Source organism: Corvus brachyrhynchos, unplaced genomic scaffold (genome assembly GCF_000691975.1).
Source record: "Corvus brachyrhynchos isolate BGI_N302 unplaced genomic scaffold, ASM69197v1 scaffold21, whole genome shotgun sequence".
Classification (NCBI taxonomy): Eukaryota; Metazoa; Chordata; class Aves; order Passeriformes; family Corvidae; genus Corvus; species Corvus brachyrhynchos.
In genome coordinates this window covers 2,648,935-2,672,778 of record NW_008236924.1, presented here as the reverse complement: position 1 = coordinate 2,672,778, position 23,844 = coordinate 2,648,935, and the positions used below count along the sequence as shown (strand labels likewise).

Here is a 23,844-nt window from a genome sequence, read left to right as displayed (position 1 = left end):
GAACTTCACATAAACAGACACCCCCTCAAGCCCAAGACAATAAAAACACTTCACTCCTGATGAATGCTTTCTAAATTCAGGGAGAGCAAAGCTTATTTACAGACACAGTATGAGCATGGCATGAATACAGCAATAAACTCAAAGGCTGCTAATGTTCTGTTTTCCCCCTATGTAGACATTCAGAAAAAAAGCAAAAATACAAGAGCAGGGGAAAAAATACATACCTTACCAAACCTGACTGTTGGATACGACTCGTTTCAGAGCAACATTGGGGTGAAGGTAAGTTCCTCAGGCGACCACCAACCACAATTCCTTTCCGAGCCCCCCAGAGGCTCCAGCTCTCCCTTGCCCACGTCCCTGAGGAAGATGCAGGGTCCTCCAGTATTTCAGAGCCTCAGCTGCAGAAGATGCTGCTCAGAAAAAGAAAAGAGAAGAAGGTGTGGCATTAAATTCTAGGGTCAGTCGTTTGGCAGATTCAGAGCAGAACACAAGACAACACTGGATAGGAATGAAATGTCAAGGCAGGACAGGGAGTCTGTGACAATCCATCATGTGTGGCACCTTCAGAGGGCAATCATTGAATTCAAGAACTGTGGTGCAAAGCTATTCTTGCTTTACAGTACTTTTATAGTGTCCCTAGACCAGGAAATGAATGACAGCCTGGCTGCTTTTTATTCCAGTCCAATATCATAATACAAAAGTAAGTAATGAACTTCTCCATTGGGAATATTTTAATTCATTATAGCATTTCTGAAGAATAACAGGACTTTCATATTAAAAGCAGAGACATCACCTCAGTCTTAACACTCTGCACCTTAAAATGGCTCTTACTCAAGAAATTCAAAGCTTAGGAGCTCACATCAGATGGGAAGTCGTGACTGCCAGCCCAACATGCAGCAATTCCCTAAGTTCTGCCTCCAACGCAACTGTCAGAGACCAGTAAATGTCCTGGGGTTTTCCAGGAGCAAGGGGCTCAGCATCACCACGTTTTCCAGCTCACTATCACTGCTAGATGTGCTCAGAGTTTTCAAGAGGTCAGACCCTGGCTGAGCAGGGACGTGAGGCCTCACTGCAGACACCAGGTGAGAGATGGAGGCGACCACCAGCAGCAGCACTGCCAGCAACCAGAAACCTCAGAGCAGAACTGAGAAGTTCAAATGCTCATCCCTAATCCCTGGCATATGGGAAACACCCAAAGAATCATCCTCCCCCACCCAGATAACACAGCCTGTAAAGCAAAACTGGGCACAGCAGCACAAAACAGGTGAGGACTGAGGGAAGAGCAGGATCTGAGCTCCCTATGTCGTATATATCCATGGCTTATGTCCTTAAACCACACCCAGAGATGCTCCTCTAAGATTAACTCAGCAGCCACAAAGATACTCTAACTCTGCCTAGGAATGCAAAAAAAAGCAAAGGGAAAAAACCCAGAGACATACAAGAGGTTTCCCTCAGAGGAGAAAGCCTGTGGCAGCTCTAAGTACCACGAAATCCCATTACATCTTCACAAGAAACCCTGCACCCATGAACAGGTTACACCTATCTGGAAAGCCCATTAGGTTTTGGGCTTGCAAGAAGGAAGATTTCAGTAGCCAGCACATGAAACTGTGAATACTGGAAGTTAGCATCATAGTGCCTTTTATACACATACACAGACACACACAAAAATGCACATAATGGTTTTTTTTCTTTTTTTGCTGGAAGTCCACACAGCACACATAGTCACACAGATCAGAACAATCAAATATATTCACTTTATTTAGCACTTACTACTTTACTGGACCTCTTATGTTACATACACCCCTAAAGGCTCCACAACACCTTGTGAGACACCCACAACAGGAGCTGGGATGGCAGACCTCAACCCAGTAACTCTTGTACACATTTTCAGCCTCTCTTGAACTCAGACATGAAGGACAAAAGGGGACCTTCACAGGTGCTGTCCTCTTCCAGGCAACCATGAAAAATCAGACTGCCAAATGAAATAGCTGCTGAGTGACTTACGGGCACAGGAATGGCTGATGCTGCAGTAGTTTGATCTGCAGGCAGCAGTAAGACCTAATTCTACTGCTTTTAAGGGATTTTATCTCTGGAGATCACAGCTACAATTACTTTTTCATTTCTACTCGTAAATTGTAACACAGAATAGTCACTAAAGAAAATCAGGGCTACATTTTTGTGCATTAACCACAGCATCAGCTGAGTTGAGTAGTGGAAGTAACAGCAACAGGACCAGATCATCACTGCTACCTGAGTGCAGGGACCTGGGCTCAGGCTGGGAAAGGTGTGGGTGTGAAGTTCCTGTCTAGTACAGTTTGCCAATGAATGTGCAGCAATGTGAAGGAGGAGAAGTAACAGGAGGTGTGGACATGGAGGCAGAAACAACTTTAGTCATGACAAAATGCAGTGAGTGCGCACGATTCCCATCTCTCACAATACAACAGAGATGGGGCACCTTAACAAAATTAAATTAGTGGCCAGGTTTCCAGTGAGCAGCGAAGTGTAGATGCTCCAGTCTGAAGGCTCCACACTCTGCTGATGTGCATCACAGAATACAGAGGGAGGGAGCCAGGCCAGGGACCATTCTAGGCAGCAACAGAGTAAAGTAAAAGGCTACAAAAGATAAATTCACGGAAATCCACACAAGCTATAATTTGTGTTGGCTCAGAACCTTAAAAGGGGGGGAAAAAAAAGGAAAAAAAAAATTTAAAGGAGAATGTATGTCATTTGTGTTGGCCAAACCTGCACAATTTTGCAGAAAAACCCCTTCACATTCAGTAAGTCACTCCTGACTTGACGGTCAGTGTCCAGCTGGTTTCCCTCTCACACTCAAGGACCCTGGAAAGCCCATCACAGACCTGCCAGGATGCTTCTTGGACCTCCATGGCTTTGGGCAGTTCTTGCCAAGCCCAGAGCCTCAGGAGCATCCCATGGCTGCAGAGTGAGAACAGGGTGCCCAGAGCAGCTGTGGCTGCCCCATCCCTGGAAGTGTCCAAGGCCAGGTTGGACAGGGCTTGAAGAAACCTGGGATAGCAGAAGCTGTCCCTGCCCATGGCACGGGGTGGGACTGGATGGTCTTTAAGACCCCTTCCAACCCAAATCCATATGATCTCTGACACAAAAAACATCCATTTCAGCCTGCAGCTGCTATAGGAGCTGGCACTGTTCCTATCTGAAACAAAACCAAGTCTGAACTTGCAAAAATGCCCCATGTCCTAGAAATCCCACAATTTTGTTGTGTTGTTTCTAAGTTGCTGTGCTCCCCCACTCGTGTTTGATCAGAGGGAACACGCCAACAAACTGCAAATTACTTTCATTATCCCACCACTTCAGATTTTTACATTCAGTTAACATAGTTAAGCGGTATCAGATCCGTCTTCCACTCACAAAAGCCGGCATATGGATGTTCTCATTAATCAGGAAAGGCAGACAAGACATTTTTCCAGTAAAAAGAGAGTATTTCCCTTGGAGGAGTCTCAGTCCTTTGCTGATGGAAAGCATGAATTATACAAAATAACTATATACTTTAGACGTAACAAATAAGATCAAATATGAAATTTGAAGACAACATTTTTATCTTGGGATGTTTCCAAGCCACAAATCAATGAGGTCTGGGAGACTCTCCCTCTCTCAGGAAGCCTTGCTGTACCTTTGCCCTGTTCTCAATCCTTGTCTTCAGGCATCAATTATTGATCCCTGTCGGGGTGAGGACAGGAGCTGGCTGGACCCTTCTGTGACCCAGCCCACTCATCCTTGTATTTGTGCATCATACAGCTTAAGGTGCAGCTTGGGCCTTGTGGCAACATTGGTGAGCATTTGCAACTTCAGCAAGGGCAAAAAAAAGGTATCTACAAGCTAAACAACACATCTGCAAGCAAATATTACAGTGTAGTAGATATTCAAATTAGTATTAGTTTGTCTCATCAAAAATTAATTACAATCTACCTGACTGCAATTGAATAAATTAGTTGGGCGTAGAAAAGAGTAAATATTTAAAGTGGCTGGTGACTGAAAAATAATTGAAAACATAATTCCTTGCTTAAATATTAAATTTCTTTTATTTTTACTGCTAGTGTGGCCATTAAGAAATCAGAATTCCATATGTGTGTGTATTCACATAGATGTGTATGACACATATGGAACGTGTTCATATATATTCTTCCAACTTCCCTCTTTCCCTAAAAATAAATTTGTGTAAATATTTTCAGTTAATAAAGAAGAGCTCCACTGGCAGAGCCAGAAGAAAGGCTGTGAAACAGGCAAGGGAAAACACATTTTTACTGCTAAGTATTTAGCAAGGTCACCCGCCTCTGCAAAGGCAGGAGAAGAGATCCCCCAGCAGACTCTGCACACAGCAGGGGATTACACCAATTCATTAGCAGGTATATCTTCTAATTACAGCCTCAGACATGAGTCCCCACACAGCTGAGCAGGGAACAACTGCTGCTTTTTGCATTATCCTCGGGATCAAGCTCAGTGTTTTTCCTGCTGAGCTCCAGGACAGCATCAGCACAACCCCACCGCGGGCTCCAGCTCCCAGCGCTCCGTTATCTCAAAGGGCGCTCCTGACTCCTCACAGCTCCAGTCCCAGGGGAAGCTGTGGGATCCACAGCTCACCCTGTCAGCTCCATCTCTGGTAAAGATCTCACATTAATTTACTGTAAAGGTGACACAGATGAAGAAGGGAATAAGGTGAGACTTTGAATCCCTCCTTCCAGAAGGCTAATAGTAAAAAATCGGTCACAATGCAACTCTGGCACCTTTCCAACTATAACACCTAAAAGTGTTGCCCACAGCTGTGTCCCAGACATACTTTATCATTCACCGTGGCCCAGTGCAAAACATAAATAAAACAGAAATCATAGTGCTACTGGCACTCAGTTGTTTTGAGGCTTGGTTTTTTTTTCCTTCCCTGCCAACAAAACAAACAGTGAAATAGGAGAGCTGCAATTCAAGTGATAACACCCACCATTAGAAATTTGGTGGGGGCTGGTGTTGTGATGGGAAATGAACTCAATTAAAGAATGCAGACAATAATAAAATGAAGAATACGTTGACAGAGATTAATACAATAGAATACTGTAATGTACTGCTGAAGATCAGCATTGATTTTTGTTATCCAAGTGCGAACTAATGGTATCCCAGAAAAAGGAAATAAGTAGTTAATCATGCTTCTTGAAGGAACTATCCCCATCACAAAAGCATCAATGTTACATTACGAGGTTCAAGAGTGTAATTAATATCTTGCTGGGTTAGAAAATGCTATGACACTGCACAGGTTTTGCTGCTGTTGCACACAAGTAAATACTTTCTAAAAATGAACCCAAGAAATGCCATGGAAATACTTCCAATTTGAAATATTCAGCAGGCATTTGGTTTTAACCAAAGCTGCTTCTCAAGCTCAAAAGCTTTTAAGTTGCAGGCTACTGTCTAACTCTCCAGCTACCAACGCTGCATTACACTATTAAGAGTTTTTATTATTATTACTCCTACTATTACAGTCTGCTTAGACTATAAAATAAGATCTCTTGGGCTCCTTAGACTCAGACATTTACATCTGCCCTTGTACTGAAGCTCTTTCAGGAGATTATTGTTTCTTCTGCCAGTTCAGTTGAAAGCAATGATGAAGTTACTGCAATGCATATGTCCTTGTCAAATAATGCTTTGAAAGGGTTGGAAGCACATTTGTGGGGGAGAAAAAAGCAAAGCTGAACTCGCTGCAGCAGTGAGTAGCAACCAGCTTCCATTTAAGTGGACAGATCGTCACAATAATCGAGTAATGAAATGAACCCAGTTCTCCCAACAAGAGCTGACAGGTTTGTTCCAGAGGCAGCTGTGTGATACAACCTCTGCTGATGGAACAGTATCTAAGCGGATTTCCTCTTACTCTGACTTAAAATGGGGATCTAACAAGGAAACAATCTCATCACTCATCTTAGGGTCACAGTTAAGCTACAGGTCTCACTGTCACACTGAGTGGGGTGTAACTGGTTCCATCAGGTCTTTTCATCACAACTTTGAAACAAGTTTCTCCAGCCCCTAGTGCACAGCATCAACATGAACTTGTTTCCCAGCTCCCTAAAAAGCTTCATTTCCAAATTTAGGATGGCAGAGTCCTTAACTCATTGGTAAGGCAGAGTCAGTGCCTTTCTTTTCCTTTATCCTCTTCATCCCTTTTACACTGAGCCAGGGACAGATGTTTTGCAAAAGCTGGGACAGATCACCTCTTTTCCAGCTTCTCCTCTCCTCCTGTGGCTCACATATCCACACAACTCTGCCACGGTGTTCCCAGGGGGAGGGCTCCACTCTGCAACCACAGCACTGCAGAGGTGGGATGTGCAGTGAAAACCTCAGCTGACTCAAGGGAAACAAAATTTATCTACATGTGCAAAAGCACAGAAGAAATTATGCTAACCAAGGAAAAAACAGTTTTTGGTCCATCCCAACATAAACTTCTACCCACACAAAGTAAGTGCACTGAAATTATTCTGGGATATATTTCCTATGTTCTGTAATCCAAGTACATTCCAGGTTGAAGAATGCTGTTTATTACTAGAAGGTTCCAATACCTTTCTGTCTCTTTACTGCAGCAGATAGCACATAAGTGGATCCTATTACAAGATCAGGACATTAGAGCATAAACTTTTTGTACACATACTATACTTCTCTATCAAAGGTATTTATTTGACCACTATTAACTTTAAGCTCATTTGAAATCAGCACATTTCTATTTTGCCACCCAAAACTGACTGACTTCTCTGTATCTTCTTCAGATGTGCTTTTGCCTTTCTTCTTTTTTTTTTTCCTCCCCTTTTTTCCTTTTTTTTAAATTTAATTTGGTTTGGTTCAGGAACTCTCTGTTTGGAACACTTCAGAAAAAACCTCCCAACCTTTCTGGCACTGGCTCCACTCTTGCTGGAATCAATGAGCTTTATGATGGGCCTGCATTAACACTGGTCAGAAAGAACAACTTCCTTTGCTGTCCTGATCTCACTGCTCAGAGAATTTTGTTTTGTGTTACTGCCACTTCTAACCCATTTCCTGTTGGAAAATTAATAAGTAAATGCATGTACCTCCATCTGCTACTGAATGTCATTGCTAAGAATGACATTGCTTAAGTTACTTATCTCCAAAGTCACTTAACTCTGTAAGGCTACTGTTTATCTCTGTGGAACATACTGGGATAAGCTGGTACCCCAAATGTTAGAGAAAATACATATATTGGATTCTGTGGCACCTGGAGGACACACAGCTGTCAGCCAGGTGTCAGGCCAGAAACTGAGCAGGGTTTTCCATTATAAATTCAGGTCATTATTTTCAAACTTTTGATTTGATAAGCCACACATAGCATCAAACTCTGCTGCACTTCCTGGGAATCTAAAATGTGATTCTCCTTCGATGCTTAAAGGCAACTTTAGGTCTATTAGGAAAAACAACTAGTTTAGTAATTTTGCAAACTTTGAAAAGTTTGGATAAATTTGTCGTTTACGAAGTCCCACTCATTGCTGCAGCTTTACACTCTTACAACCCCAGGGAAGGCAGGAGTCAATGAAGCCCACAAATGACACAGGAAGGCCCCTCACTCAGTGTAGAGATCTTTTAGCCTGGAGGGCCTCAAATTCAATGACTTGAAAAACACCAACCTGACTTCCAAAATGTCCTTTTTCCTATGTGGATCATATAATTGAAGAAAAAGAAACTAAACTTGAGCTGGTAACCAGCATAGAAGCCTGGTAAAGCCCTAGAGCATTTAAGTGCTTTAATTTCAGCAGAAAGGACAGAGCAGGAGGACACAGGAGAGGGCACAGTGTGATCTGGCAGAGCATCAGGGGTGGGAAAAGGGTGAGCAGGTGACTGCACCAGCCCACAAGGACTGTAAGGGCCATGTGAGTGCACTGGGGAGCCAAGAAGAGGCCACAGCAGACCTGAGGCTGTGGGAGGATGCTGAAGCTTTCTAGGAAGAGTGTCAAGAGTTTGGAGAAAGCTGATGCAAGATAAAAAGGACCACAAGGAAAGAGAAGCACTTGCAAGCCCCAGAAGTTGGCCTTTCACAGCCACAATGCACCTGCATTTGCAAATCACAACTCCCTTAAGGTTCTCTCCCCTTTCCAAACACACACACATCCCTCTTCAGCCTCCACATGGGAGAGATATCGAGTTCACCCATGCAAACACCTCCTGCTGCCTGCTCTCAGAGAGAGGACTTCGACAAAGTCAGCAAATACCTGAAATACTCCAATTCATCCAGAAAATAAGGCAGTGTCACAGTGCTTCTGTGGGGAAACGCTGCCTTAAAGGGCTGTAAATCCTAAAGAACAGAGCAGAAATACAGCACCCGGCAGAGCCAGCCTGAACAGCAGTGCCTCAACTGCCTTCAGGTGCTCAGGAGCCTCAGAGCAATCTTTGATTTGTGCTGAAAACCAAACAGCTAAAATGGGACCATCGAACGTACCGGAGTTTAGAATACCTTTGTTACAAAATAGGCTGGATTCCTGTCAGACAGGGCTCAAGGCTGCTGACTCCAGGGTCAGACCACAGCCAGAAATATGTCATTAAACCTAGGTAGAGCTTGGCATGAAATGAAAAGACTCATTTGGCCTCCAGTGGCAAAAAAACCATCCAGGGCACCTCAACCCCATCTAAATCTAGACACAGCTAAAGCACAATAATTAAATACAGATCAAAACTATTTCTAACAGGGCAGTGTCTGAGAGAGAAATTGGCCTTTTCACTGATAAAAATTTGTATCTCCTACAGGTGCACACTGACACGCAGAGTTAGCAGTGGTTACAAGAGAACTGCCTGTGCCATCAGGTGCTTGCATCGCTGCTCTCCCACCCACAGCTCATCACACCAGCACATAATTGCGTCCAATTAAAATCTCTTTGGAAATATGAACCCACAGATAGCATGTGTGAGAGTTTAGTGGTTTAGTGTGCTTTTCTTCTTTTTAAAGTGCTTCTAAAACTCCAGATAATATTGTTGTCAAAACCACACTGCACTTCTGCATGTATTTAAGCCAATTAGCACAAATTCAGCTCAAAGGTTTTTTTTTGTCCAGTACAGCTTAAACATTTGGATACTGCAAAAAAGCCTATAGCCATCTATCTGCATAGCACTGCAAACAGTTTGAACACCACTAAAATAAAATTCATTGACTTGAATTTATCTTTGGTGTGACTTCAGTGGGCCTTTGCCAGGGATAAATTTGCCCACTGGATTCAGGGACACGAAAGGACTACGAAACCACAGCTTGTAGAAATGCCAATGAGCAGGTCTGCATGTGGGCAAGCCTGTGCATCGAGGAACTCTTCCCATTACAAATCTGCAAACCTCTGGCAGTTCACAAAATGCTGCTCTGAGAAACATTTTGAGGAGCTATAAATAGACTGCTCAGCCCATGATAAATTAAAATCTGTGAGGGGTGCAAGACTAGAAATGTCTATAGCTCTGGGTTCTCAGCAGAAGCTTTCAGGACTTCTCTGACCAAATTTTCAGGCTTCAAGTTTTCATCTGTGTGTGTCCTTGTCGATAGATGAATGTCAGAGTCACTTGTGAGTTTTTCCCATCTCTGACAAAATGTAGTCTTTTAAGAGTCACAAACTGACACCACTCGTACAAACTGAAATGTTCTTGTGACATCCCCAGTTTAAAAAAAAGGATAGAGAAAGGCTCAAGTTCCTACAGTCTGATGTCCCTGAAGCTTCTAATTGTCAGAAGCCATATGGTTTCAGACACCCCTTAACTGCCTCTCACAAGAAAATTCAGAAATTTTGATGCAATCCCCTGAACTCTTGAGCCAACCTGAAGCTACAGCCACGCACTCTGCTCCTGGGGATCAGCTACCACAAGGGCTGAAATTCATCAGCTCTGAGCTGCATTCAGAGTAGAAATAGTTACATGTTCCTCCTCACTCACCTCCTCTTATCAAGGAAAGCTTTACTGCTCTGATTGCTCACTACGCTGGACTGCCGACATGGGAGGACAGCACATGCTCGTCACAAAATATATAAAACAATAAGCAGAGGAGGAAAAGTGTATGATCAAATTTTCAGTCTGTGTAACTCAGACTGGAGTTTTTTAAGTTAATGACTACAGAGTAGTTGTTTTCCCTTTCAGATCCAATACTGTGCATTGTGGTTTTCCAATCAATCCAAAGAGACGTGACAGACACTCTGCAGCAACAGCCATTGTACAGTGGCCATTACAATTATACACTGGCAATTATTGCTGTGCCAGAGACTCATGGGAAATGTGTTTTCCCCTTCCTATTTCACTGTGAAAGGACAACAAAAAGTAGTTAAAGTGTGTATTAATGGTTTTTCAAATAATATACTTGATTACATCTACTGCAGAATATTTTTTCTTCATGTTTCTGTAATGAATCTGACCATGAAAAACAAATTTATGCCCACAGTTTGTATCATTATAAACTCAACTCATTTGATGTGAAAAACCTACAGTTTAATTGCTTGATTTAGATTTTGGCTGGTAAAATGCATACTGAAACATTACTATTTTAATTATGTTAATTTATAACTGAAAAGCTAAATTTACAAAGGCAATAACATTAATTATTTACTTGCCCATTAAAGCTGAATATTTATTACCACGATAATTGGTTTCATAAGTCTGCCAAAAAATTAAAAACGAGTTTATGTACTGACTTACAGAGGAGTGAGTGATACTGTAGCATCTCTCAGCAGGTTCTGTGTGTTTAATGGATTGCTCTGATATACAACTACATTTCTTTCATTTATAGTCTGTTACATACAGTTTTTTCAAAAGATTTTCTTTTTTTTTCCTTTATAAAGATGCCAATTGCGACTCAGAGCAAGCTCCTTTACTGCTCTGCAGCCAAAATCCTTTGTGCAGTGTGAGGGACTTCCGCTGGTCTTACTGATTTATGAAGATTGTATCTCACCTGGTCATCTAAATGCTCACTGAATGTAGGACTGCACTTGGTTAAATCAACTGAAAAGGGAAACAGTGACTCAAAATAATTCAGCTCAGAGCCAGAATAGGAGGGTTAAAAAACACCAGTAGTGAGGAGTCTCCACCTTTGCTGGTATTTTAGCTTCATTTCCATTTGCAAGATAGCAAATACATTCAATGCTTATTTATGCATGCATCCTCAAACTAATACAATTAACTTACTAATGCTTACAGAACAATTTGTATATTACCTTGATGTAGGATGAAAGGCTAATTTTGATTGCTGTCTATAGACACAAATCCTAATTCCATTTGGCAGTGTCTTTCACCAAGCAGACACCTGCCCTTCCTGCTTATGTTCCTTAAATATGTGACTTTCCCATCAGGTACAGGATCATGAAAGAGCTGCAGCACCATGGCCATCAGCAGGAGACAGGATGGACTTCTGTCACCTTCCCTTTTCCTCAGGCTTGGGTGAAAGCCCCCTTTGACTGAGGTCTGCAGAGTGCACAAGTTAAACTGAAGAGCCAGCCCTGAGGCAGCGCTCATGGAGACAGCAACTAGGATTTCAATCAATATTTATTTATTCAGGCGTCCTCAAAACAGGATGATTACGTCCAGATTACAGTCTGAACTTCCAGCCATGCTGTAATTGTTCTGCCAAAGAAGGACAGAAGCATTCAGGAAAGAGAGGCAGTAGGTCAGCGGATCTGGAATCTCATCTTAAGTGAGAAGGAATGGGTTGAACCACAATTTGTAACTTTGCTGTCCTTATTCTTTTTCCTGCAACCCCTCTGCTGCTTCCTGCAGCCCAGAAACATGGAATGTCTGAACCTCAGCCTTGGGGGAATAATAATCTGGCTTTAAATACCAACATCTCACACTGCCACCTCACATGGCTGGATTCAGGACATACAGTTATTTTTATTATTATTGCTGTTATTGATATTACTATTATAAAACTGATAAAGGGGAAGGAAAAAACAAACCCCAAAACTTGTAATTGAAAACCTTGAGGTTTCTTTGTCCATGTGTAGCTCTCACACTACAACAGACTTCTGGCTTTTCTCAAACTGTGCAGGACATTGATCCTTTTGCCAACAGGGCAGACATGCCAGTATTCCTCAGTGCCAATTTCCTCTGACTGCAAAAGCAGCACAGCTCAGTATAACCCAGCACTGCATGGGTACAAGACACCAAAGTGGCAAAACCCAGAAGAATTTGCTAACACCCACACCCAACCTGTGATGCTGAAGACACATTTTTTTGACAGGATAATTCAGTGCCCCCAGAATGACAAGGGGTGACATTTCAAGTGAGAATGTAAAATCAGGTTGGAACTGGAGCTGTTCCATGGACACATCCAGGACACGCCAGGGGCTGCAGAGCAGGATGCTGCAGGCTGGAGGTGATGCAGGTGAAGGCTCCTACCCTCAGGCTCCACGTGCACAATTCCCATGGCCACCTGCGCAGAGTGCAAGGCTCCCCACTAATTCTTGGATTTAAATCAGAACTGGAGCTTTCCCTGCTGCCTGCTCTGCTCAGGGCTGCAATCAACTTACACACATAAACAGTGACTGAAGCACCCGTGGCTCCTATCGTGTATCTGGGAGTTTGGTGCAACACTTCCTTCACTGACAGCCTGAGCAGATCAGAAACGATCCATGTGCTGAGACTCACTCAGATACAACGATGCTACTTTCAAGGCCTTCCCTCAGAAATATCTGACTTGCCTAAATACATCTGCAGCTTCTTCCTCTCAGCAAAGCACAGCCCAGTGAGGTAATAGCTAAGAATCACTAAGCAGGGCAGAGGAAGAAATTTTTCTACCTTTAAAAATTTGTTACTTAGACGCAAGGTCACAGTTTCAGAAATGCTAATTATTCAGAAAGCTATTACAAGTTCAAGTCCATACAAAACTCATTTATTTGTAAAATGCTTCATTGAAATCTAATTTCTTTTTTAAAAATTTTGTTAACACCAAAGTAAAAATAATTCTTAGGGAAAATACAATATTTCAAACTAAAACCCAAGTATTTTTAATTAAAAAACTAACTCAGAAGTTTTGTGCTGTTCCGTTTTGGTTTCAGCCCCAGTGTTCGCTGAACCTGGCCTCTCTTTCTTGCTATTATCAAGGTATTAATGGTTTGGCACCAACCAGTGCCAACACATCAGACTGTGAATTCCAGATCAGCTCTGGCACGAAGCTGCAAACCTTACAGATAAAGACCTGGTATGAGGCAGGGGTGGTAAACAAGGATAATACTGCATGACAGACAACTAGCAGGAGAGAGGATGGCAAACAGAAGATAATTGTCAAGCATGTGGTATTTTCAGCAACAATCAACCAAAATGCTTTAGACATCAATTTCAAGCCACTTAATCCTCTTAATGACATGCTATGGCATTTGTTTGTGATTAGGGTTTCACTTTGTTTTCTATAGAAGATTCCCCTCAGACTCCTGCATTCAGTGTGCTTTGTAAATAGTTCTGCCAGTATGCTGAGTATTAGGTTAGAGTTTACTTATCACAGTGCTAAATTATTCCAGCTGGGTCATTATTAATTCTGCTAATTTTACTGTCATTTGCTATCATTACAACAACGCAGCACCCAATGGATACATTTATTACAGAGCATAAACCCAGGGCTCGTCTAAGCTGCTGGAATGCCTACTCTGCAATCTTTATGCAAAAGACTGAGGAGTGTTTAAAAAGAATTATCTTCAGGAAAACTTTTTACAGGCTTACCTCTAGCTCCCCATCCTCCACGCACCCGTCACATTTCTGCATGATGTTAGGTAAGTTTTCAGTATGTGATACTCCACTGCAATACAGGCTATGGCCCACAGCAAAGCTCTTTCATAGTAAATACACTGGGGAAAGGGATGCTGGAGAGGATGGTACTGCAGCCTATGCAATTTCCATTGAGGAAAAGCATTCATAAAAATAGACATTTAAAAATATCCTAATGTATATTCCTCCCCCTTCAGAGAATTTATGCACTGCATATATCCTTTGCCTAACACAGGCATATTCTTGATTGGGTCTCGATTCAGCAAAGCAATTCATTCAGGAAAGAGCTTTTAGCACCTGTTAAAACCTGTCAGACAAAAAGTTAAGCAGATGCTTCAGCTTTTTTCTAAATCAGGACTGTAACTGGATTAACCAGTGCATAAACTGCTCCATGTCATACAGATTGTGAAATTTTGGTTCTGTTATCAAGGCAACTCTCTACCTGTTTTGAACCTGGTAACAAGAGGCCATAATTCAGTTTTAAGCAGCTGCTCTAAAATAGTCCTGAATGTGCCTGTCCACTTCCCCACGTTACCTCCCCTCAGTAAAGTCACAGCATTTTCTCAGTACAATGCACCCCAGACTAATAGTAGAGGCACTAGACCAGGTTTTGTTGCTTCCCTCCAAAGGTGTCCACATCCTTAGTGAACACCATGTCACAGCAGGCACCCCTCAGTTTTGGGTCCACAGCAAGATGCCCTGAGCTCACCTGAAGCAGTGGTCCCACACAACAATTCTGTATGTGCAACTAGGTTTCATTTCTAATGATTGGTTCACCCACACTTGAGGAGTTTACCTTCTGGTCCATTATTCAAACGACTCATCAAAATTATTAAGGTAGATACTTCTCACACCCCATGGATAAAATGTCCAGTAACATCTGAGTTAAACATTAATAAACTGCTTTTAAGACTTTGCTAAAGCCAGGTGTATATCCAGTGGTAGTTGTTGTGCAGTAAAATCCTTGCTACCTGGGCATATGAAGCTCTGCTAAAAGAGATTTAGTGATCCACTGATCAAGAACTTTGACAGTCACAAGTCTGAGCTTTCTCTCAGGTATGAGAACATGGTGCTCAAATGAGCATCACACTCCTGGCTACAGGCGAAGTGCTTTTGCTTTCCTCTTCTCTTGGGTATTAGTCACACAATTAGGAAAAGAAATCAGGTTAGCTTGGGCTTAAAGCATGTCAGTTATTACGTGCTGCTCACAGGTATGTGCTCACAGGTAATTTGCTCTGTATCTTCTTGGGTATTTACAAATCTCTGTCTCCCTTGTAGTGTCTCCTGTGATGACAGGTACTATGTTTATCTTCCTCCAGAATTCTGACAATTGCCCTACTCTCCATAAGCTTCTGAGAGTTGTAAATAATTCAGTGGATACATTTCATAAGGCCACGCTGACCCAAATATATCACAGTTACCTAAATACTCCTTATCTTGTTCTTGCCTTTGCTCGTAACCCCTTTTACAGGGAACACTGTTACAGATCTGACACAGTTATTAACCTTTCTGTGAAGAGCAGCGCAAAATAATGGCATTTTGTATTTCTGGCTTCTCCGTCCAGTCCATTTATTTGCTTCCCTTTCTTTCTGATGGACTTCTGCCTTCCTCCTACTTCCAGTGCGTTTGTAAGTAATTTTCTTCATAATCCTTTATAGCTGTAACTGATTTTGCCTCTATGTCCTTCTGATTTTAGCCTACATGGCTGCACAGCTGGTGGTGTTGGCCACACATTGGTTTGTCAGGTTTGTACTACTACAAATTACTCAAAAGCTTTCTTTGCTGTGTTACTCCCCCAAAATTATCTGTCTTTGGGCAGAGAGCCCCCCCAAAGCCTCTATTCTACAGCACTGCTTTTGTTAACAAGTTTGCACAAAGCATTTCCCATATGAAAAGCGGGACTTTCCCTCTTCCAACACTTGGCACCCCAGCTCATTATTCCAAACAAGCTCAAAAGATGAATCCCTTTGTTAATCCATTACTCTCTGCCCAAACCCAACCCACTCAGACATTCCAAAAAGAAGTTATATGATGTATCCTATAATTATGGCCAAGAACATATCTGTGTCCTAAGTTGTCTGCCTATAGCCCCCTGATCAGCACAAGTTATTTTCCTCACCAAGAACAACACCCTTGAAAAAGTGTCCCAGAGCCAAGTCTAATCAAAATGCCAGCTGCTCTCTACTTACCCCTGTCTTAACAGCTTCTCTCGTAAATATTCTGGTGGCATCATGTTTTCTTCAATACTTTTTGGATTTTGTACATCTTGGTCACGACCCCTCTTAATCTCTTCTATTCTAATGAATATAAACATAATTTTCTTAACCTCACCTCCTGTTTTATAACCCCTGAGGCCCTTTATCATCTTTGTCAAGACTGTATCCATAATTAGGGTATGTAAAAAGATCAAAAGGAACGAACAAGAAAGTGCCTACTTGACACAAATTGTTACATGAATAACCAACATCTCCCGCCCAGACTCACCCTCCCATCCCAAGCCAGTGTCAGAGGGCAAGTGGCTGCTGATTCCTGCACATCAGGTGGTGTAGCCAGGACAGATTCTGTCACCGCAGGGTGCACCACCCGCCCCGAGGGCATTCTGCAACAGTCACCTTTCCTGCTGTTTGTGCTAACTCATTACAGCTGCACACACAGACACGTGCATTTACATTCCACACAGGTAACTGCAAATCGGGTACCAGACAGGCTGCCCTCCATCCTCAGTGCACACACACACAGCCATGCATGGTCTCACAGTTCCCTGCAGGGACTCACAGGTACACATGCACACAGGTGCAGGGGTGTTTTCAATACTGCTGTTACCGAGGGAAGAGAACACTGACTGTTTTTCATACCAGAATTGCAGATGAAGATAACAGACCAACTGGCCTTCAGTGCTCACAGCGACCAACATTCCTTAGCTGGACAGAGCCTTGAATATTTCACTGATGAGCAGTGTAGAAGCCTCCAAGGGATTCACGTAAAACCACAAAAATGCCCAGGGCCTGGAAGTTAAACCCCTTACAGGAAATATGACTCTCTACTTATGGATTATTCTGTATGATACTCAGAACTTGGAATTTGCCATAGCAGATCAGACAAGTGCTCTGTTTAGACCATAAACCTGAATCAGACAGCAGCAAAAGCAGATGCTCCAGGGAAGGCTTTGAGAAACCTTTGCAAACAGTTACACAACAACTAAACCACCTGGGCTGTTTTCTTCCTCATCTTGATTCACCAGAGAGTTGGCAGATAACCTGAAAAGGAAGAATTTCTCTACCTCTCTCAAGCATCTCCCTTTCAGTCCTTACCATTAATGTTGAATGGTCTCACTGCTGTGAAATCAGGTCCAACCCTCTGGACTTCAGCTCTTGAGCTTTTGTCCTTGGTGGCACCTTGTCGCTGCTTGTCCCCCAGCCTCAGCAACACCACAGCTCATCCTACGCCCACAAAATACGAAATCACAACCTCATGACCAATTGTGCTGCTCTTCCAAGAGGTTCCTTGCAAAATTTGCTCACACATTAGTGAATCACTCCCAATCTGTTTTGCATAAGCAAGTCTAAGGTGTTTTATTATGGAAATGTATGCCAAAACATCTTCCCACGGAGCGTGGTACTCCGTGGTGTGACGCAGTTACGCAGGGCCGACACTGCAGTACGTTTTACAAAACACAAGGCTGCAACGTGTTTGTAGTGAGGTAGCAAGCATAAAAGGTGAAAATGAATTTATTTGTCCTTGGCACGCTTTGTAACTGTGTATCTGCTACTCAGCAGGTACAGCCAGTAGTAACAACCCGCAGAAGGAAATGGTACTAAAACTGCAGCCCACGCCAAACTTACGACTCCATTTTTCCTCGCCATTATTAGCTATCAGATGGTTACTATGAAACACTATCTGAGTATTTCATCATGCCTACATTTATGCTACATGAGCGAATCAGCAGCTGAAAATAGCTTTGCACTCCTCCAAGAAACCTCACTGCCTTTACAAGATCCAAAGTTGGTAGTTCTTTTTAGCACCTTATTTACCGAGGCAATTCCCACGCTGCTGAGCTTCATCCTTACAGAGGGTGGGAGACCTGCACTGCTGTTAATGCCACTGATCTTTGCAAAGAAAATGCAGCTCCAGCTTGGAAGAGTGAGGGCACTCAGCTGCTTGACTGGGTTAGGGCTGAAGGATGCAACAAACACTTAGAAATCAGCTGTTTAGTGCCAAAATATCAACTGTCAGCTTTGATACATTAAGAAAATTATTCCATGACATTTGCTTTGTGGGTTTCTTTGTTTCATCTGAGTTTCAAAAAGGTTTTTCAGTCCCCTCAGATAAAGCAACAACCTGCTCTTCTCCTCCCACCAACTGCCTGCAAATTTTGACTTTAAATCAACCCCTTGTGGACCACCGAGTAGCTGCCACATTACAACACTTTGAATCAGATTTTCACATTGCTATGAGCTTAACATAACTATGAACTTCATATTTCTTCACCAGATACACGTTTGTAGAAGAATTCTGCTCATAATTCTACTCTCCTCCTGAAGATGCAAAGCAGAGGAGCTCTTACCTACTCCACATCTACTACCTGGGTAGCAGTGATAGGGTTCAGCCTAGACGGGACTATTATTAAGCTAGAGCAGGTCCACCACTTTTTGGCCTCTAAACCAAGCAAATAATTCCATGAGCCTCTAGTTCTTGAGCCACAAACAATAGGTGGGGAAAAAGCAGTTCACAGAGTTCCTGGCCGAAACACAGCAAACACTGACTAAGGTCAACACATGCTCTTTAGGATCTAACTGGTTAGGGAAAGTCTACATACAGGTGTAACTGGACAATTAAATAGCCACAAAGGTCTGTGAGTGTTATTAAAAGTCTAGGTGATATAAGAAAAATGCAAAGTGCAGGCCTGGGAATACAAAACCACCAAAGAAGAAAAAAGGTAAGAGCTTCTTTTAGACTTGGCTGCTGGTTAAAAAATAGAAAAGGAAAAAGAAAAGCTATCTTATAGCTTCTACCTGGCAAAGGTGCTGGTTTGACAGCCCTGAAAAGAGATTCAAAGTAATGCTGGCAGCAATGGCACATTCCTTCCAATAAGCCCAACCCTGTATCTATTTTCAGTTCCATCAGTAAGCTAAAGGTTAAAGCTATTTATTTAAACCCACACCCACATGCCATTTAAATTGACCCAAATTATTGTCTGAGTTGTAACCTCTCTGTATTAAAGTCCCCCTTGGGGGCTGCTTCTTCATTTCAGGCTCAAAAAATTCCTCCCTCGCAGGATAAAAGCGGATAAGGAGCACTTCCAAATAGAAATGGAGAAGGAAACAGGGAGGAGTTCAAAAAATGCCTCTTGGTGGTGTGGACACTGCAGAAAACTTCAGTTTCATTATATAAATAACTAGAGAGGTTAGTGCCAGTCACATTAAAAGATGTTACTGCCATTCCTGTTCTAAGGATTTCTTAAAATTATATATATGAGAGAAAAATAAAAGAAAAAGCCCTATATATTCTGCTTGCCTTTGCGATGCAAGTGGAGTGAAACCCATCAAAATCTCCCAAAATGAAAAAGGAGAAGAGGTTCCACACAATCAGCCCAGAATGGAAATAATCCTCTGCCAAAGGCCCTCCCTGGGCCAGGGGACAAGGAGGACTGAGGAGGAACAGGCACCAGTTACCAGGAGCAAAGTGCCATCCCAGGAGTGAAATTATGCTCTAGGCTGATAAAAGGCAAAGGGAAAGCAGCATCTGGCCTACAATATTTAGCCTTTTCTACACAGTTTAATGCTGTGTGAAGCACGGTGAAAGCAAAGCTTCCTCAGCCCCGGGAAGACAGCTGGCGACGAAACGCAGCAGGGACACCATATGACGGAAGGCTCCTAATTACAAAATCTCTGTCTTGCCTGTCAGAGCAACTGCACAGTGGTACAGGGGAGCTCACAGAGGAGCTGGGAAAAAATCAAGCATAGATAAGACTTGAAATCCATCTCCAGATGCAAACTTTCCCTGCCTTTGAGTACAGGCGGCTCTTGGATCTAGCTCCAGCCAAAAGGATGCAGTTCAGAGAGGTGAAGACACTCCCAAAGCTCAGGGCTTGTCCACCTTTAGCTTCTGCTAGTGAGCCAGTCTTACAAAGAGATATTCAGTGGAGATTTCTGTGCTGACGGACCACAGACACGTAATTCCATCAGCAAGAGTGATAATCCCTGGATACCAAGATTCATAAACACCAAGAAAAAGCACAAGAGTGGGGGGAAAAGCCAGTCACCCAAGAGGTTTGAATTTCATTTGATGTTCTCTAGACACATAAATGGAAAAGAAGGACTTTCTCTTTCAACATATAGAGAGTATCTCATTATGTACTGATACTGTTAATTGCTATTCAAGTGCCTAGAGGCAAAGACACAGTACAATTCTAACAAGCTGAAAAGTATTGTTAAATACATCAGCATTACAGAATCAGAACTCCAGAATGGTTTGGGGTGGAAAGGATCTTAAGATCACTTCATTCCAACCTTCCTGTCATGGGCAGGGACGCCTTCCACAATCCCAGGTTGCTCCAAGCTCTGTCCAACCTGGCCTTGGACACTTCCAGGGATGGGGCAGCCACAGCTTCCCTGGGCACCCTGTGCCAGTGTCTCACCACCTTCACAGTAAAGATCAAAATGAGTAAAATAATAAAGAACAAGGTAAATGCCACCAATACCATGAAAGCAAACCCAGAGAGAGCCAAGGGAGGCTTGGCTGATGGAGTCTGGGACTGGTATCCACTAAATGGCTCCACTTCAGCCCCCACTGCGACCACACAAACCCTCCCAGTCCCCAGACAGCAGCACCTCACTGAGATCACTGCAGTGACATGAAGGGCCACATGTCAATGAACTTCTAAACCTGGGCTTTCCCTCCTCCCCTCTCCTATATTAGTGCATCAGCACCATTAGCATTATAAGGGCACCACTGTCTGCTGGGAAGGAACTGAGCAGGGATATTTTCAGCTGCACTGCCAGCATGTTTCTGCAGTGCCATCGGGGGAAAAAACCCACTGGAAGAGCTGGCTGAACTCATCAGTAAATATAATTAAGCTCCTGCTAAACCACATGACTTTTGCTAAATTTGAAGCACAAACAACAAAACTGGTTTATCGGCTTTATGCTGAGTAAGAAAGGGATAAAGAATTAGATTTTTACAATTTAGTGCGAGCAAACTGCAGCTCTGCAGAATCTGCATCATCCGGACTGTGCGCGGGTGGCAGAGCTGGGTGCTTAATTTTTGAGACAACAGCAGATAGATATTTAAAGCTATTGCTCAAAGGGCTTAAATAATGAGTTTTAAATTAATTCATTACTATTTGCTGTATAGCTGACGGAAAACAAGTCAGAGCTCATATGCTGTACAAGCTTTCCTCAAAAGTGACAGGTGAAGTTTTTGGCCAAGAAACAGAAGCTCCCAACGCTTGAGGCTTAGTTTGCTTCAAATCTAAGCATTTGTTTCCCACCAGAGTCAAGTTTTCATGAATTGCGGGTAAATTTGACTAATCTTGGTTAAAGTTTCAGAGTTGACAAGTATGTGTGTAGAAGAGAGGCTGACAAAACCTTTCAGTCAGCAGCTTTGATATATGTTTCTTAATTATGCTAAAGCATTGTGAGATCCAAACAGCTCAAACTAAAACCAAGAAAAAAATTAGTGCTGCTGTTTCCAGAAGAACAAACACTAACAAGGAAAATATGTTAAAAAATAGTAACACAGATTAGTAAACACAAAAGTCAGGCAGAACAGTATGCAGACTTTCATTTCAAAGAAGAAAAATGGTCCCAGAAATTGTCAACTAGTAAAACAAGACTGATAAGCATTAACTCTCCACAAAATTAAATTACAGTTAAAAAAAGAAGAAAAAAAGCAGGAGCAATGAGCCCTGTTAGAAAAAAATGACTGAATTAACATATCAAAGGAAGAAGATGGGAGAGTAATCCAGAGGGTAATACAAAAGAAAAGTTTAAGGGACACCTTGGGATAAGTTTTCTTTGAAGTACTGCACTTCCTAAAATAATAGGAGGGTTATCTAAACACGCCCATCATGCATCACAATTATTGTACTATGCTTTACTTACAGAAAATTCATTGCATGTAAATGCTCCTGTGGAACAGGCCTAATTAAGAAGTTCTCATTATGTGTGGAATTAGTACCAGGGACACAGGAGCCAAGTCTGTACTTCAGACCCTGGGCATGTACCCCAGGCACACAGAATCCTCGAAGGCAGAGCAGCCTGCGGGGAAAATCCTTACAGCTGGTGTGTTTTATTAAGCTAAAAATGATGTCATTGTCCTGTATCTCACCTCTTCCCTCCCCATTTCCCATCTCCACAGACTCTGCTGGCCTCTGACATCAGACACAGATCACCAACAACTGTTACATCACATGCAACTGGCAATGTTTCATTTTCCATCTATGCTGGAGTAAAAAGCCTTGCAGGACATTAAAACAGCATAAACCAACCTAAAATGTGAAGAGAATTAATCAACCATCACTTTGCAATCACTGCAGCAGACACTGCAGGGGCATCTCCTTTGTGGAGACATCCCATTTGTTTGCCACAGAGAAGAACCAGATTTCTTTAGAGATTTACATCACACTTAAGAGTTCAAGGAATAATTTAATTTTTGGCACTAGAAGTAGTGGCACCAGGTGGAGAAATGTCCAGTTTCTTCTACACAGCAAGAGATTACTTGTGCCTGTAAAGGACCAAAGGGTTGATCCCAGCAAAACCCTACCAAAGCAGCTCATTTGTTGCTTTTTTGAATCACTGGAAATGCAGGGACTGAAGAGTTTACAAGGAAATATGTACACAGTGTATTTCCTGGGGGACTCCATGGGGCTTTGAAAAGGATAATCCTGCTTCCTTTCCTAAGATCACCCATGTCTCATCACAATGAGGTACAAATTTGGAACATGCTTTTATTTTTGGAGATTTAAGATCTGGAAATGATTTATCCTATGTTACTGTTTCTAACTTTAAAGTGGAGCTCACTTTGGCTCAAGTTGCTCTCCTTTCCCAGCCCAGTTCCAGGACCACGGAGCAGTGGTGCATCCAGAGTGGATTTACTTTCCTGAGCTGTACTGACTCAAATGGGATAACTCTAAATCAGCAGCAAGCACTAATTTCTCAATGTCATTTTCCAATGTATGTGACAGATGACACAAATATCTCCACGTGATTGATCTACATCCAGTAATCAAATACAGAGCAGATATGATCTTCAGATGGAAATCATTCTGGAAGTTTAAATGGAAAAGCAAATCAGATAATTAAACCCCTGCCCTTAGTGGTACATTTTTTAAAGTGACAAAATCTATAAAAACCTAAGGCAGAAACATAAAGTGCAGCTGAAAGAGAATCATTGAAAAACAAATTAATATTATAATTCTGTCAACATGGAAAGGAGTCTCTAAATGAGATGAAGTTTAGAATGAGTACCAAGCACAATGATTTATTACCTCTTCCCTGTAATTTAAATTACTGTTTCTTTAATATTCACTAAATTCTTCCCACAGAGTTTTAGCCTTACCTGATCACAAAAAAAAAAAAGTTAAAAAAACAAAAAAAGAAAAAAGGAAAAAAAAGAAAGAAGCTGAAGGAACAGGGAATTAAGAAAAAGCCAGTGGTTTTCCAGTAGCCACGTCAAAAATCAATGAGACTGAAGGACCAGAGGTGGGATTAATAAAGCTTTCTTCAACTCTGTAGCTCTGCACTTACTCCCTAAGCAGTAGGAATGGGCTTGTTTGCCAGACAGTCTCTGTGAACAAAAAGTTTCAAAGAATAAAACTAAAGATTCTTATATACTTGTAATGCAGCACGATGCTTTCAAAGCCAGATCAGTTGGTCAGGACAGTATTTGAGCTACACACACACTTCCAATGATCTATGCAGCCTTTACCTAATAACGTGCTTCCCTGAAGCATGTCCTCTCAAAAAGCAGTGAAAATAAATATATAAATATATAAAAATATAGATAAATAAATCACAAGCATCTGGTTTGACTGCTTAAAAGTCTACAACAATCACTAAATGACAGGCTGTCAAAATTAGTGTTAATTAAATGAAGATTAATTGTTAAATTTACTTA

The 23,844-nt window shown here is 42.1% G+C and overlaps 1 protein-coding gene across 2 annotated transcripts in view; it reads right to left on the bottom strand.

The window, feature by feature from the left end:
- Positions 1–23,844, bottom strand: part of SGCD (sarcoglycan delta) — a 259,400-nt gene that overhangs the window by 197,041 nt on the left and 38,515 nt on the right. For both annotated transcript variants that reach the window (XM_017728137.1, XM_017728139.1), the window contains exon 2: positions 225–410. The gene's annotated coding sequence lies outside the window, so the exon portion shown is untranslated. The remainder of the gene's footprint in view (positions 1–224; positions 411–23,844) is intronic.